Source organism: Bufo gargarizans, chromosome 2 (genome assembly GCF_014858855.1).
Source record: "Bufo gargarizans isolate SCDJY-AF-19 chromosome 2, ASM1485885v1, whole genome shotgun sequence".
Classification (NCBI taxonomy): domain Eukaryota; kingdom Metazoa; phylum Chordata; class Amphibia; order Anura; family Bufonidae; genus Bufo; species Bufo gargarizans.
This window is the reverse complement of record NC_058081.1, coordinates 225,007,747-225,022,676: the sequence shown is the minus strand read 5'-3', so window position 1 is coordinate 225,022,676 and position 14,930 is coordinate 225,007,747.

Here is a 14,930-nt window from a genome sequence, read left to right as displayed (position 1 = left end):
CTACTGTGCATTTCCAAGTCTAATTCTGTCAGTAAATCTATACCTGTCACCCAGCGCCTAAATACTAGGCCTCAAATTTATATCCCGCTAAATCTGTCGTTACCGCTGTACTGTTGTGGCTGGGCAAGTTATTTAGTGTCCGTTAAAGCACATTTTTTGTTCAGGGTTGAAATACAATTCCCAATTTAGCAATTTCATAATTTAGTGGTTTCTGCTATATCAGAGCTATTTGAAATCTATCCCTAAAAGGGTATATAATATTCAAGGTGCACATAGGGTCATTCAGAATAACTTCACACACACGCTACTGTGCATTTCCAAGTCTAATTCTGTCACTAAATCCATACCGGTCACCCAGCGCCTAAATACTAGGCCTCAAATTTATATCCCGCTAAATCTGTCGTTACCGCTGTCCTGTTGTGGCTGGGCAAGTTATTTAGTGTCCGTTAAAGCACATTTTTTGTTCAGGGTTGAAATACAATTCCCAATTTAGCAATTTCATAATTTAGTGGTTTCTGCTATATCAGAGCTATTTGAAATCTATCCCTAAAAGGGTATATAATATTCAAGGTGCACATAGGGTCATTCAGAATAACTTCACACACACGCTACTGTGCATTTCCAAGTCTAATTCTGTCACTAAATCCATACCGGTCACCCAGCGCCTAAATACTAGGCCTCAAATTTATATCCCGCTAAATCTGTCGTTACCGCTGTCCTGTTGTGGATGGGCAAGTTATTTAGTGTCCGTCAAAGCACATTTTTTGTTCTGGGTTGAAATACAATTCCCAATTTAGCAATTTCATAATTTAGTGGTTTCTGCTATATCAGAGCTATTTGAAATCTATCCCTAAAAGGGTATATAATATTCAAGGTGCACATAGGGTCATTCAGAATAACTTCACACACACGCTACTGTGCATTTCCAAGTCTAATTCTGTCACTAAATCCATACCGGTCACCCAGCGCCTAAATACTAGTCCTCAAATTTATATCCCGCTGAATTTGAATACAATACATTGGGCCAAATAATATTTTTGTTGTTGTGGTGAACCGTAACAATGAGGAAAACATCTAGTAAGGGACGCGGACGTGGACATGGTCGTGGTGGTGTTAGTGGACTCTCTGGTGCTGGGAGAGGACGTGGCCGTTCTGCCACATCCACACGTCCTAGTGTACCAACTACCTCAGGTCCCAGTAGCCGCCAGAATTTACAGCGATATATGGTGGGGCCCAATGCCGTTCTAAGCATGGTAAGGCCTGAGCAGGTACAGGCATTAGTCAATTCGGTGGCCGACAGTGGATCCAGCACGTTCACATTATCTCCCACCCAGTCTTCTGCAGAAAGCGCACAGATGGCGCCTGAAAACCAACCCCATCAGTCTGTCACATCACCCCCATGCATATCAGGGAAACTGTCTGAGCCTCAAGTTATGCAGCAGTCTCTTATGCTGTTTGAAGACTCTGCTGGCAGGGTTTCCCAAGGGCATCCATCTAGCCCTTCCCCAGCGGTGGAAGACAAAGACTGCACTGACACACAACCACTTATGTTTCCTGATGATGAGGACATGGGAATACCACGTCAGCATGTCTCTGATGATGACGAAACACAGGTGCCAACTGCTGCGTCTTTCTGCAGTGTGCAGACTGAACAGGAGGTCAGGGATCAAGACTGGGTGGGAGACGGTGCAGGGTACGATGAGGTCCTAGACCCCACATGGAATGAAGGTCGTGCCACTGACTTTCACAGTTCGGAGGAAGAGGCAGTGGTGAGACCGAGCCAACAGCGTAGCAAAAGAGGGAGCAGTGGGCAAAAGCAGAACACCCGCCGCCAAGAGACTCCGCCTGCTACTGACCGCCGTCATCTGGGACCGAGCACCCCAAAGGCAGCTTCAAGGAGTTCCCTGGCATGGCACTTCTTCAAACAATGTGCTGACGACAAGACCCGAGTGGTTTGCACGCTGTGCCATCAGAGCCTGAAGCGAGGCATTAACGTTCTGAACCTGAGCACAACCTGCATGACCAGGCACCTGCATGCAAAGCATGAACTGCAGTGGAGTAAACACCTTAAAACCAAGGAAGTCACTCAGGCTCCCCCTGCTACCTCTTCTGCTGCTGCCGCCTCGGCCTCTTCTGCTGCTGCCGCCTCGGCCTCTTCCTCCGCCTCTGGAGGAACGTTGGCACCTGCCGCCCAGCAAACAGGGGATGTACCACCAACACCACCACCACCTCCGTCACCAAGCGTCTCAACCATGTCACACGCCAGCGTTCAGCTCTCCATCTCACAAACATTTGAGAGAAAGCGTAAATTCCCACCTAGCCACCCTCGATCCCTGGCCCTGAATGCCAGCATTTCTAAACTACTGGCCTATGAAATGCTGTCATTTAGGCTGGTGGACACAGACCGCTTCAAACAGCTCATGTCGCTTGCTGTCCCACAGTATGTTGTTCCCAGCCGCCACTACTTCTCCAAGAGAGCCGTGCCTTCCCTGCACAACCAAGTATCCGATAAAATCAAGTGTGCACTGCGCAACGCCATCTGTAGCAAGGTCCACCTAACCACAGATACGTGGACCAGTAAGCACGGCCAGGGACGCTATATCTCCCTAACTGCACACTGGGTAAATGTAGTGGCAGCTGGGCCCCAGGCGGAGAGCTGTTTGGCGCACGTCCTTCCGCCGCCAAGGATCGCAGGGCAACATTCTTTGCCTCCTGTTGCCACCTCCTCCTTCTCGGCTTCCTCCTCCTCTTCTTCCACCTGCTCATCCAGTCAGCCACACACCTTCACCACCAACTTCAGCACAGCCCGGGGTAAACATCAGCAGGCCATTCTGAAACTCATATGTTTGGGGGACAGGCCCCACACCGCACAGGAGTTGTGGCGGGGTATAGAACAACAGACCGACGAGTGGTTGCTGCCGGTGAGCCTCAAGCCCGGCCTGGTGGTGTGTGATAATGGGCGAAATCTCGTTGCAGCTCTGGGACTAGCCAATTTGACGCACATCCCTTGCTTGGCGCATGTGCTGAATTTGGTGGTGCAGAAGTTCATTCACAACTATCCCGACATGTCAGAGCTGCTGCATAAAGTGCGGGCCGTCTGTTCGCGCTTCCGGCGTTCACATCCTGCTGCTGCTCGCCTGTCTACGCTACAGCGTAACTTCGGCCTTCCCGCTCACCGCCTCATATGCGACGTGCCCACCAGGTGGAACTCCACCTTGCACATGCTGGACAGACTGTGCGAGCAGCAGCAGGCCATAGTGGAGTTTCAGCTGCAGCACGCACGGGTCAGTCGCACTACAGAACAGCACCACTTCACCACCAATGACTGGGCCTCCATGCGAGACCTGTGTGCCCTGTTGCGCTGTTTCGAGTACTCCACCAACATGGCCAGTGGCGATGACGCCGTTATCAGCGTTACAATACCACTTCTATGTCTCCTTGAGAAAACACTTAGGGCGATGATGGAAGAGGAGGTGGCCCAGGAGGAGGAGGAGGAAGAGGGGTCATTTTTAGCACTTTCAGTCCAGTCTCTTCGAAGTGACTCAGAGGGAGGTTTTTGGCAACAGCAGAGGCCAGGTACAAATGTGGCCAGCCAGGGCCCACTACTGGAGGACGAGGAGGACGAGGATGAGGAGGAGGTGGAGGAGGATGAGGATGAAGCATGGTCACAGCGGGGTGGCACCCAACGCAGCTCGGGTCCATCACTGGTGCGTGGCTGGGGGGAAAGGCAGGACGATGACGATACGCCTCCCACAGAGGACAGCTTGTCCTTACCCCTGGGCAGCCTGGCACACATGAGCGACTACATGCTGCAGTGCCTGCGCAACGACAGCAGAGTTGCCCACTTTTTAACCTGTGCGGACTACTGGGTTGCCACCCTGCTGGATCCACGCTACAAAGACAATGTGCCCACCTTACTTCCTGCACTGGAGCGTGATAGGAAGATGCGCGAGTACAAGCGCACGTTGGTAGACGCGCTACTGAGAGCATTCCCAAATGTCACAGGGGAACAAGTGGAAGCCCAAGGCCAAGGCAGACGAGGAGCAAGAGGTCGCCAAGGCAGCTGTGTCACGGCCAGCTCCTCTGAGGGCAGGGTTAGCATGGCAGAGATGTGGAAAACTTTTGTCAACACGCCACAGCTAACTGCACCACCACCTGATACGCAACGTGTTAGCAGGAGGCAACATTTCACTAACATGGTGGAACAGTACATGTGCACACCCCTCCAAGTACTGACTGATGGTACGGCCCAATTCAACTTCTGGGTCTCTAAATTGTCCACGTGGCCAGAGCTAGCCTTTTATGCCTTGGAGGTGCTGGCCTGCCCGGCGGCCAGCGTTTTGTCTGAACGTGTATTCAGCACGGCAGGGGGCGTCATTACAGACAAACGCAGCCGCCTGTCTACAGCCAATGTGGACAAGCTGACGTTCATAAAAATGAACCAGGCATGGATCCCACAGGACCTGTCCGTCCCTTGTCCAGATTAGACATTAACTACCTCCCCTTAACCATATATTATTGGACTCCAGGGCACTTCCTCATTCAATCCTATTTTTATTTTCATTTTACCATTATATTGCGAGGCTACCCAAAGTTGAATGAACCTCTCCTCTGTCTGGGTGCCAGGGCCTAAATATATGCCAATGGACTGTTCCAATGTTGGGTGACGTGAAGCCTGATTCTCTGCTATGACATGCAGACTAATTCTCTGCTGACATGAAGTTAGATCCTCTGTTACGGGACCTCTCTCCTCTGCCTGGGTGCTGGGCCTAAATATCTGACAATGGACTGTTGCAGTGGTGGGTGACGTGAAGCCTGATTCTCTGCTATGACATGAAGACTGATTCTCTGCTGACATGAAGCCAGATTGTCTGTTACGGGACCTCTCTCCTCTGCCTGGGTGCCGGGGCCTAAATATCTGAGAATGGACTGTTCCAGTGGTGGGTGACGGGAAGCCAGATTCTCTGCTATGGGACCTCTCTCCAATTGATTTTGGTTAATTTTTATTTATTTAATTTTCATTTTAATTCATTTCCCTATCCACATTTGTTTGCAGGGGATTTACCTACATGTTGCTGCCTTTTGCAGCCCTCTAGCCCTTTCCTGGGCTGTTTTACAGCCGTTTTAGTGCCGAAAAGTTCGGGTCCCCATTGACTTCAATGGGGTTCGGGACGAAGTTCGGATCGGGTTCGGATCCCGAACCCGAACATTTTCGGGAAGTTCGGCCGAACTTCTCGAACCCGAACATCCAGGTGTTCGCTCAACTCTATGTATGAACCTGCTCAGCTCCGCCTGCTCTATAACTTCTGTCTGTGGATTATTATTCATTTTTAAGGCGACAGGTTCCCTTTAAAGGGTTAATTTACTTTACTTACAACATTTTGCTGACATATAACATATCATTAGTTTGCATTTTTCTCAATCTACACACTTGTTATGGCAAACCAAGAATATAGAAAATCTGAAAAATATTAGCAATTTATATAAATTGAAGACATTATTTTCTACAGCATACTTGGCTGGAATATAAACAAGAAACCCAAAGCATATACTGTGCCTTCTAGAGACTATAGAACAATGGTGAATGAAGTGAAAATGCTGAATAATAGAAAGGGTAAGCTGAGGATGAGAAATCAACATAAACCGTCATGTAAAGCATAATAAAATGCTGCATACAAAATTACCAATCACACCAAGGGATAATGGCATGGATAGCAAATGGCTAAAGTATTAATTTCATACACAGATTGCTCACATTTTGAGATTATTGACTGTAAAATCATAGTGAGTCTTGTTTTCAATATAGTTTTTTATACTAATGAACTGTGAGTAGTGTTACTAATTTATTTTTAACAAATACAATTGCATTGATTATAATTGTTAGTAATTTTAACCCCTTCCAAATAACCTCCGTACATGTACAGCGAAGTGATGTCCCTACAGCCGCCGTACAGGTACGTGGCGCTGATCGGGCAGGTGCAGGAGATGTGCCTGCTCGATCAGCGTCAGGGCTCCCGCTGTTCCTGACAGCCCAGACCGTTCTGTATATGCCGGCATTATTGAATACACCAATGTTGGTGCTTTAACCCTTTATGCCATGTATAGCGTTGACCACAGCATGTACGGGCTGTGTGGAGGGAGGGGGCTCCCTCTCCATCGGGTCCCAGTGATGTGGTGACAGGGACCCGATTGCTAGGTAGGCAGCCCCCTGGGTTTCACAGACAGACAGGCTGTTAGTGTATTACACTGACACTCAATACATTACAAAACACATGTATTGTAATGCATTGCAGAGGGCATTAGACCTCCAAAAGATGAAGCACCACTGTGGGACAAAAATAAAAAGTTAAAAAAGTGTTTTTAATAATAATAAAATTCAAGTTTCAAGTTAAAAGCCCCTTTCCCATGATAAACACATGAATTGAAAATTGAAAAAAAAAGAGAAAGAAAACCAGACATATTAGGTATTGCCGCATCTGTAATTACTGGCTCTATAAAAATATCACAATCTTCCTTGGACAATTTTTGGTCACTTTGCCTTACAAAAAGTGTAGTAGCAAGTAACCAAAAAGTTCCAAAGTTATTACCACATAAAGTGACACATGTCAGATTTAGAAAAATAGGCTCTGTCCGGAAGGTTAAAAATGTCTGTGTCTTGAAGAGGTTAAAACATCATTAATTCTGGACCATTGCACATCTGAAGAGGGTTTACTAGAGATGAGTGAAGTTTTCAAAAATTCGATTTGGCAATTTCGCCAAAGTTAGCCAAGACATTTTATTAGTTCCAAATGAATTTGTCATGAATTACAATAAATCAGGTGTACCCAGGCCACTTGGCCATGCTGCGGCGAAGAATCGTGTGGCCAATTAGCACGCAGTTGCCTTTCATTTAATAATAAAGACCGCACTGTATAGTCTTTCTTCATTGTTATTGGCTGTGTGGGACCTTTAAACAGGGGTTGTTGTTTGAATGGGGTTTGGCTGGTTAGGTTGGGGGGACAATATGCATATTATGTACTTGTCTGCAATCTACTGCAGGTTATTTAACAATGGACAGTAAACACAGAATATTAATCAGCTCTGGCATACCGACTTCTCCAATCCCAGCACTTCTGCCATCTGTTTTTCCTCCTTTTCCACATTATCTAATATAGATGAGAATATGTCATCAGGAACATCCAGCTCCTCCTCTCTCTGCATCTTGCTGACTTTTTTAGGACATGGAGACTTTGAAGGATGATTTGGAAGAAGTAAAACCAGCAAAAGATAAGGATGGTCACCATTAAGACCTTGCACTCCTAGGGGTGCAGACTGGATGGTATTGGTTGGCACGCTGACAGTAGAATAATTAAGGCTTCCATCTTATTGGTATTGAATTACATTTCCGACTGATGTAGGAATAAGTCAATGTAAGAATAAATAAATATATAAATAAATAAATAAAACGGACGCAGAATAAGTCTCCCTACATTTTCCCTGCACTCTCCCTCTCCAATATTCTTCTATTAATCATTTTCAGCAACACTGTCCGTAGCGCATGAGTGCAATATCTGAAACCATGAGGAATTAGTTTTTTTTAGGGCTGTGACATCACAGGGGATGGCTATCTGTGGATTGCCTATCTGCACTGACTGCTAGGCATTACAGATGATCATGCATTCCCAGGCTTAGTACAATAAACATGAACAAACTGAATGATAGACTTGTACAGATGGAAAGGGGATCTTGCCCTCGTGGGCGTACAGTCTAAAAGGAAAGGGGAAAAAAGATAGTAGATGTGGGTTATAGGCTTTCCTGAAGAAGTGGGATTTCTGGTTGCTTTTAGAAGTGCCTTGTGTGCTGCTGCATGGCTGCTTCTAATTGCTAATTAACTTCTGCAATTAAGGTTCCTAGTGCAGTAGCTCCTCGCCAAGGTGTTTTACGGATTTGCACGAACTTTGCCTGCCCTGACCGTGGCCTGTCTATGTGTTTTGACTGTTCTTTTGGTGCCTTGCACTGCTGCCACTGACTTCAGTGGGTAGTGTTGACCGAATTGAACTTAAACGTATTGACTAAAATCCGATTTTCAGGAAAAAATTTATTTGCCATGAAGCCGAATTTCCTGGTGCCAAAATTTTTCCTGAAATGGCAGTAAAAAATAAATTAATTATTCATTCATTTGCTCGCGGAGAGGCCAATCTTCAATCAAGATGGCCACGAACAAATGGATGAGGTGAGTATGTATTTTTTAACACCTGATTAACCCCTGAAAGGCCTCAATGTGACTGTCAGATGCTGCGATCAGTGTTGAATGCCGCATCTGAGCACTTCAATGATAGGAGCTGCGCTATCGCCGTTCCCCATCATTGCACCTGCTATATACAATGGAATGCGAATCGTAATGAAGTATTTCATAACGAGTCAAATTTCTTTGTGAACTTCAGCGAAGCACCTGAATTGAATTTTTTATAACTTCACTCTTCTCTACCTGTGGGTCAGCTGTCAACCACACCAGGGCTACTCAAGGAGGTAGTAGTCTGGTGGTTACTTGCAGTCCAAATGCCTGTATAGAGGTTAAAGAGTAAATACTAAGCAACCGCCAGGATAGCACCCTAAGTTTTTGCCCAAAGTCAAACCAGTTGCTTGACATAGTGGTTCCACACCCATTGCTGTAACAATTTTTAACTGAATTTTCTTAGTGATTTTTTTGTCATATTTGTGAAATTTAGTATGTTTACACTATTTACTCCTGTTCTGAAATGAGAAATTCTGAATAGGAAGCTGATCTAAGCCAGATTTGCTACTGCAACCTTTTAAAATGTAGCAAAAATTGTTGCACCCAGTAAATGGCTGGTGTAAAAAATGAGGTAAAATCTTCATTAGTGGTGAAAAGCAAATTTTATGATGTATTTATATGCTGTATAGATATGCATTGGACAAAGTTAGAGGCGTGGCTAAGTATTAAAAGATTTGTGTGCTGCAGCTACTGTCCTATTTGTCCCTCTTGTAATTTTCAAAAGTTGGAAGTTATGGAAAAAGTACTTAAAAATGTATTGCATAATTATAAGTACAACAATACACCCTATTTGGTGATAAACTGCAAATTTGGGCACACTGTTGGGTTTAGAAGAGAAAGAGGCCCATATGCATTTAGGGCTAGTTTGGTGATTTATACAGAACTTTATGACAACATTCAGAGGCTCTGAGGTGAAAAAAAAAAAGAAACTCCCATGAATTGACCTTTTTTTAGAAACCACACTCCTCGCAAAATGTACTGACGAGCATTTTGATCCTACAAGTTTTTGCAGAAGTGAATGGACAGCAGATGGTGAAAATTGCAATTTTTACACAGATATGCCACTTCAGTGTCCAATATGCTGAGTTGTCACTTGTATCTGACAACTCAGCAAAGGAAGCAGATTAGTGTTACTATGCATGCGAGGTACTGTGCCACCCGATATGAGAGGTGTGCAGTGGGCACAGTACAGTCTGTGGGTCTGACACACATTGGCAGGCAACTGCAATTATATTACAGAGAAAAAATTGTGTTACTTTTTATCTGCAAGGTAATGTGCCACCATATATGAGTGGTGGGCAGTGGGCACAGTACAGTCTGTGGGCCTGACACACACTGGCAGGCAACTGCAATTATATTTCAGAGAAAAAAATGTATTCCTTTGTTATCTGCAAGGTACTGTGCCATCATATATGAGTGGTGGGCAGTGGGCACAGTACAGTCTGTGGGCCTGACACACACTGGCAGGCAATTGCAATCATATTACAGAGAGAAAATTGTATTACTTTTTATCTGCAAGGTACTGTGCCACCAGATATGAGTGGTGGGCAGTGGGCACAGTACAGTCTGTGGGCCTGACACACACTGGCAGGCAACTGCAATCATATTACAGAGAAAAAAATGTATTACTTTTTTATCTGCAAGGTACTGTGCCACCAGATATGAGTGGTGGGCAGTGGGCACAGTACAGTCTGTGGGTCTGACACACACTGGCAGGCAACTTCAATTATATTTCAGAGAAAAAAATGTATTCCTTTTTTATCTGCAAGGTACTGTGCCACCATATATGAGTGGTGGGCAGTGGGCACAGTACAGTCTGTGGGCCTGACACACACTGGCAGGCAACTGCAATCATATAACAGAGAAAAAAAATGTATTGCCTTTTTATTTGCAAGGTACTGTGCCACCAGATATGAGTGGTGGGCAGTGGCCACAGTACAGTCTGTGGGCCTGACACACACTGGAAGGCAACTGCAATTATATTACAGAGAAAAAAAATATTCCTTTTTTATCTGCAAGGTACTGTGCCACCAGATATGAGTGGTGGGCAGTGGGCACAGTACAGTCTGTGGGCCTGACACACATTGGCAGACAACTGCAATTATATTACAGAGACAAAAATGTATTACTTTTTTATCTGCAAGGTACTGTGCCACCAGATATGAGTGATGGGCAGTGGGCACAGTACAGTCTGTGTGCCTGACACACACTGGCAGGCAACTGCAATTATATTACAGAGAAAAAAATGTATTCATTTTTTATCTGCAAGGTACTGTGCCACCAGGTATGAGTGGTGGGCACTGGCAGTGGGCACAGTACATTCTGCGTGCCTGACACCCACTGGCAGGCAACTGCAATTATATTACAGAGAAAAAATTATATAACTTTTTTATCTGCAAGGTACTGTGCCACCCGATATGAGTGGTGGGCACTGGCAGTGGGCACAGTACAGTCAGTGGGCCTGACACACACGGGCAGGCAACTGCAATATATATGCATAAAAAATACATTTAAAAAAAGCAGACTGATGTACTAGACCTATAAAGGGCTTTTTGGGGTTCTGTCGTTACAGCAGATGAGTCTTTGAGGACTGGAGTGGACACAGAACACTGGCCTAGCTAACAATTTCCCTATTAATTCAGCAGCAGCTGCACTTCCCCTGCTCTCACTAACACTGCAGCTTCAAAATGAATCTAAGATGGATGCTGTCCTTTCTTTTTGATAGGAGGTGGGAGGGTCTGGGAGGGAGGGTATGCTGATTGTCTGGAATGTGTCTGCTGACTGTGAGGTACAGTTTCAAAGTTTGCTCAATGATGACGTCTAGGGGGCGGACCGAACATTACATATGTTCGCCCACCGCGGCGAACACGAACAAGCGATGTTCACAGGGAACTGTTCGGCGGCGAATAGTTCTGGACATCTCTATACTTGAATACATAGGCAGGTGCTACTGGGTACTAAAATCGTAAAGCTCAGACAGGAAGGAGCACCATTTAGCTTTTGGAGTGGAGATTTAGCTGGAATGTTTTTTTGGGTGCTACATTACATTTGCAGAAACCCTGAAGTATGAGTACCCAAACAGTGGAAACACCCAATATGTGTCTTAATTTTGGAAACTGGACAGTTATTTTTCAAGGGGTGGACTGGGCAATTTGACACTACAGGAATTTTGCAGAAATGAATGAGCAGGTGTCTAAAAAAAGAAAATTGCAAGTTTTCCAAAGAAATGGCATTTCAGTCCCCAATATGCAATGTCCATCTTGTGCCATGTGGCATACCACACCACTTAAATTATTAAGCAGGTTCTACTGGGTATAAAAATGCCATAAATGTGGACAGAAACTGTGGTTTGGGTATGCTGCAGGGATCAGAAGGGAAAGACAGCCATTTGGCTTTTACAGATCAGATTTTGATGGATAGGTTTATGAGCACAATGTTGCTTTTGGACAGCCTCTGGGGTACCAGTACAGATATTTTTGGACAACCATACGTTTTTATATTTTTCTCTCAATGGAGCTGTGTGAGGACTTACACTGTATGGAAAATTGACACATAACTTTATTGTGCAATTACAGAGATACCAATTATACATATTTTTTTAAGTTGTGCTACTTTTACCCAATTACAAGTTTTTGTGCTGCCATTTTATGTCAATATTTTTTTTAATTTTTCCTGGCAATGGTGGGAGTCTGGGAGGGCTGAGTTTTTGTGGGATAAGATGACATTTCTATTGGTACCATTTTGGGGTACATGGTAGATTTTTGGATTGCTTGATTTTATATTTTTTGTGAGACAAGGTGACCAAAAAATGGCTGTAATGGCCTAGGTTTTATTTATTTATTTTTTATGGTGCTTCCCTGATGTGGTAAATCATGTGATATTTTTATAAAGCAGGTCGTTACTGATTCCAAATGGTCACTTTTTTCCTTTTTTACACACAAAGTATTTTCTTTTAAAAAAATCATGTTTTTGTGTCTCCATTTCCTGAGACGTTTATTTTACATTTTTTTCTGGCGTTGGTCTTGTTTGAGGGATCGTGGGATTTTGTGGGATTAGATGACAATTTCATTGGTACTAATGTATTCTACATATAATCTTTTTGATGCCTTTTCAAGGCGTCTGGCTGCTGTGGCAACTATCATCACCCAGTGATTGCATTGTGTGGAGCTAATGGGTTGAGAGAGGGAGAACTCGCTCCCTCTAAACCATATAAAATATAAAGGGATGATCCACTGGCATCAGCTCCTGTGCTCTCTTGATCAGTGCACTGTACATGTACAGTGTAATGTGGGAAGTCACTTCCTACTGCACAATACATGTATGGCATTTGTTGGGAAGAGGTACATACATCCTTTTTACATTTGTTAAATGGAGTCTCACAGCTGCTTTCACCATGCTAAACTGCTAACAATACTAGCAATACTGAAGCAATGCTATCAATAAGCTGAGAAGAGTATTACAAACATATATCTTTTGCAGAGCTTTTCTCAGGTGGTGATAATATCAAGTTTAATTCTCCAACATTCTGTTCTCTCAAGTTCCCAGGGTGAAGCTTCACTAGGAAGTTCTCTCTGCATTGAGCAGCTTTACAGACTCTCCCCTCCTCTCTGAGTGCTAGCTAAATGGTTTCCAAGCTCAATACAGAGAGCACTTCACAGTCAAACATGCCCTGGCCATTTGAGAGAGAGCAAAATTTGGCTGACTAAAACATATTCTCACTACTGCTGAGGAGGAAAGCTGTCACATTCGGGTGTGGGAGGGAAACACCACACCGAACATAGGAGGGAAAGGGGTGAGGAATAAGACCCGGAAACTAGAGAAAGGAGATGGACACCTCCTAGTCAAACCCTAATCAAAGTCCTGACTAACTACCAGTATGAACAGACCCTGAGGTAGGTGAGTTCATACAAAGGAATACCTAGTGTCCTAACTCACCCTATAGGACCCTGGTACTAATGTCAGGACTGAGACAACCTGCTCCTTCAAAAGGAAGGATGAACAGGAGTCTCCCTCAGGCCTTAATACAAATGACAGGGAAATGCAACACACAAAATAACCCAAACAAAACACAGAAGGGAAAGAAAACACTTAACTTCAAGTGGCTATGGCAGTACCGGGAACTCAGCTGAGATCCACACACCGACTATCCACAACTCCAACAGAAGCTACTAAACCGCATAGCATAGTGGGAGAAACAACACAATATAGAGAAGGTTAAATGACCCTAATAGCCACACCTGGGTAAAGAAGGTGTGGCAAGCACCAGAGACCACACAGACGTCATTTGAGCCAAACGGAAAACATGTCAGATCAAACCACATGTTGCCAGTCTCACCGATCTCCTGCCACCTGTTGCAGGAACGTCTGTGAGAAAAGCACACAAAAGGTATGTTTGTGCTGCTCTCAACCCCCATCACACACACACCCCTATTGCTGTCAGCAGTTAAGTGTGATCCAAGTGCTCACAGACTCATTTTAAGTGTGCTAGACACTTTATTTGATGCATCCATCATCTATAAGTGGTCATGGCTTAGCAGACAGGGGCATAAAGTGCACCAACATTTTGGCTAAAAATTCTGTCATAAATTAAGTCATTTAATAGGTGGTATAAATTTACACTAGACAATCTAAAGCTCTGTCTGGTCTGTTTTCACTGTCTAAAAATTAGGATTAGTAAAGGTGGGTTTATACGGGGCAATAATCTGGAAGATTATATTGGGAACAAACGTTCCTGTGAACACTCGTTCCGGATAATCTGCACTTCTAGGGTGCAGCCGATCACCCAATCAACCAGCAAAATGCTTGTTTATCAGGTGAGACTGTCATTCATGCAACCACCAAAATGATAATTTCTGGGATGCAGAATGCAGCTGTATAGGGACGAGCAATTGCAATAGCAACCACTTGTCCTCATTAGTGTTAGCAAATCAAAGTATCTAAAGTGGACTTCAATCAGAATATTAGTGAAAATTTGATTTGCTGCAAAGTCAAATTTCCTCATACTTTGTGGTAACAAATCAATTTTCACTGAAATGGCGGTAAAAAAAAATCATGCTAACCCTATTCATTTGAGAGTGAAGAAGCTGCCGCGGCCATCTTGTTTGGAGATCTCACATGAAATCTCATGACATCATCACGCACCGCATAAGATATCCAGGGGGATCTTCAATCAAGATGGCTGTGGCTGTCTCTTCACATTCAAATGGATAAGGCGAGTATACATTTTTTAAGCAATTAACCGCAAATTTTTATCAATTTTTTTAATCTGAGTGTCTCAATGACAGGGGGCGGCACAATCGGCATTCCGCATCATGGTGCCCACTACTTACAAACAAATGTGCTTCATTAAGAAGTAATTCATCACAAAGCAAATTTCTTTGTGAAATTTGACGAGGCAGCCTAATCGAATTTTTGTAAACTTCATTCATCTGTAGTCTTCAAACTGTGGAGGTGATCGCTGCATGTAATTGCAGCGCTTCACCTCCACTTAACGAGCAGCCGACTATCAGGAAGGAACTCTTCCTTCCTAAAAATATGCAGTTCCTCAGCCAGTCTAAATCCACCTTAAATGTTATATGGCAGGTACATTTTTAATTTCTTTCTTCGAGACTTTATTAGGCTTTCACACTAGCGTTCGGGTGTCCGCTTGTGAGTT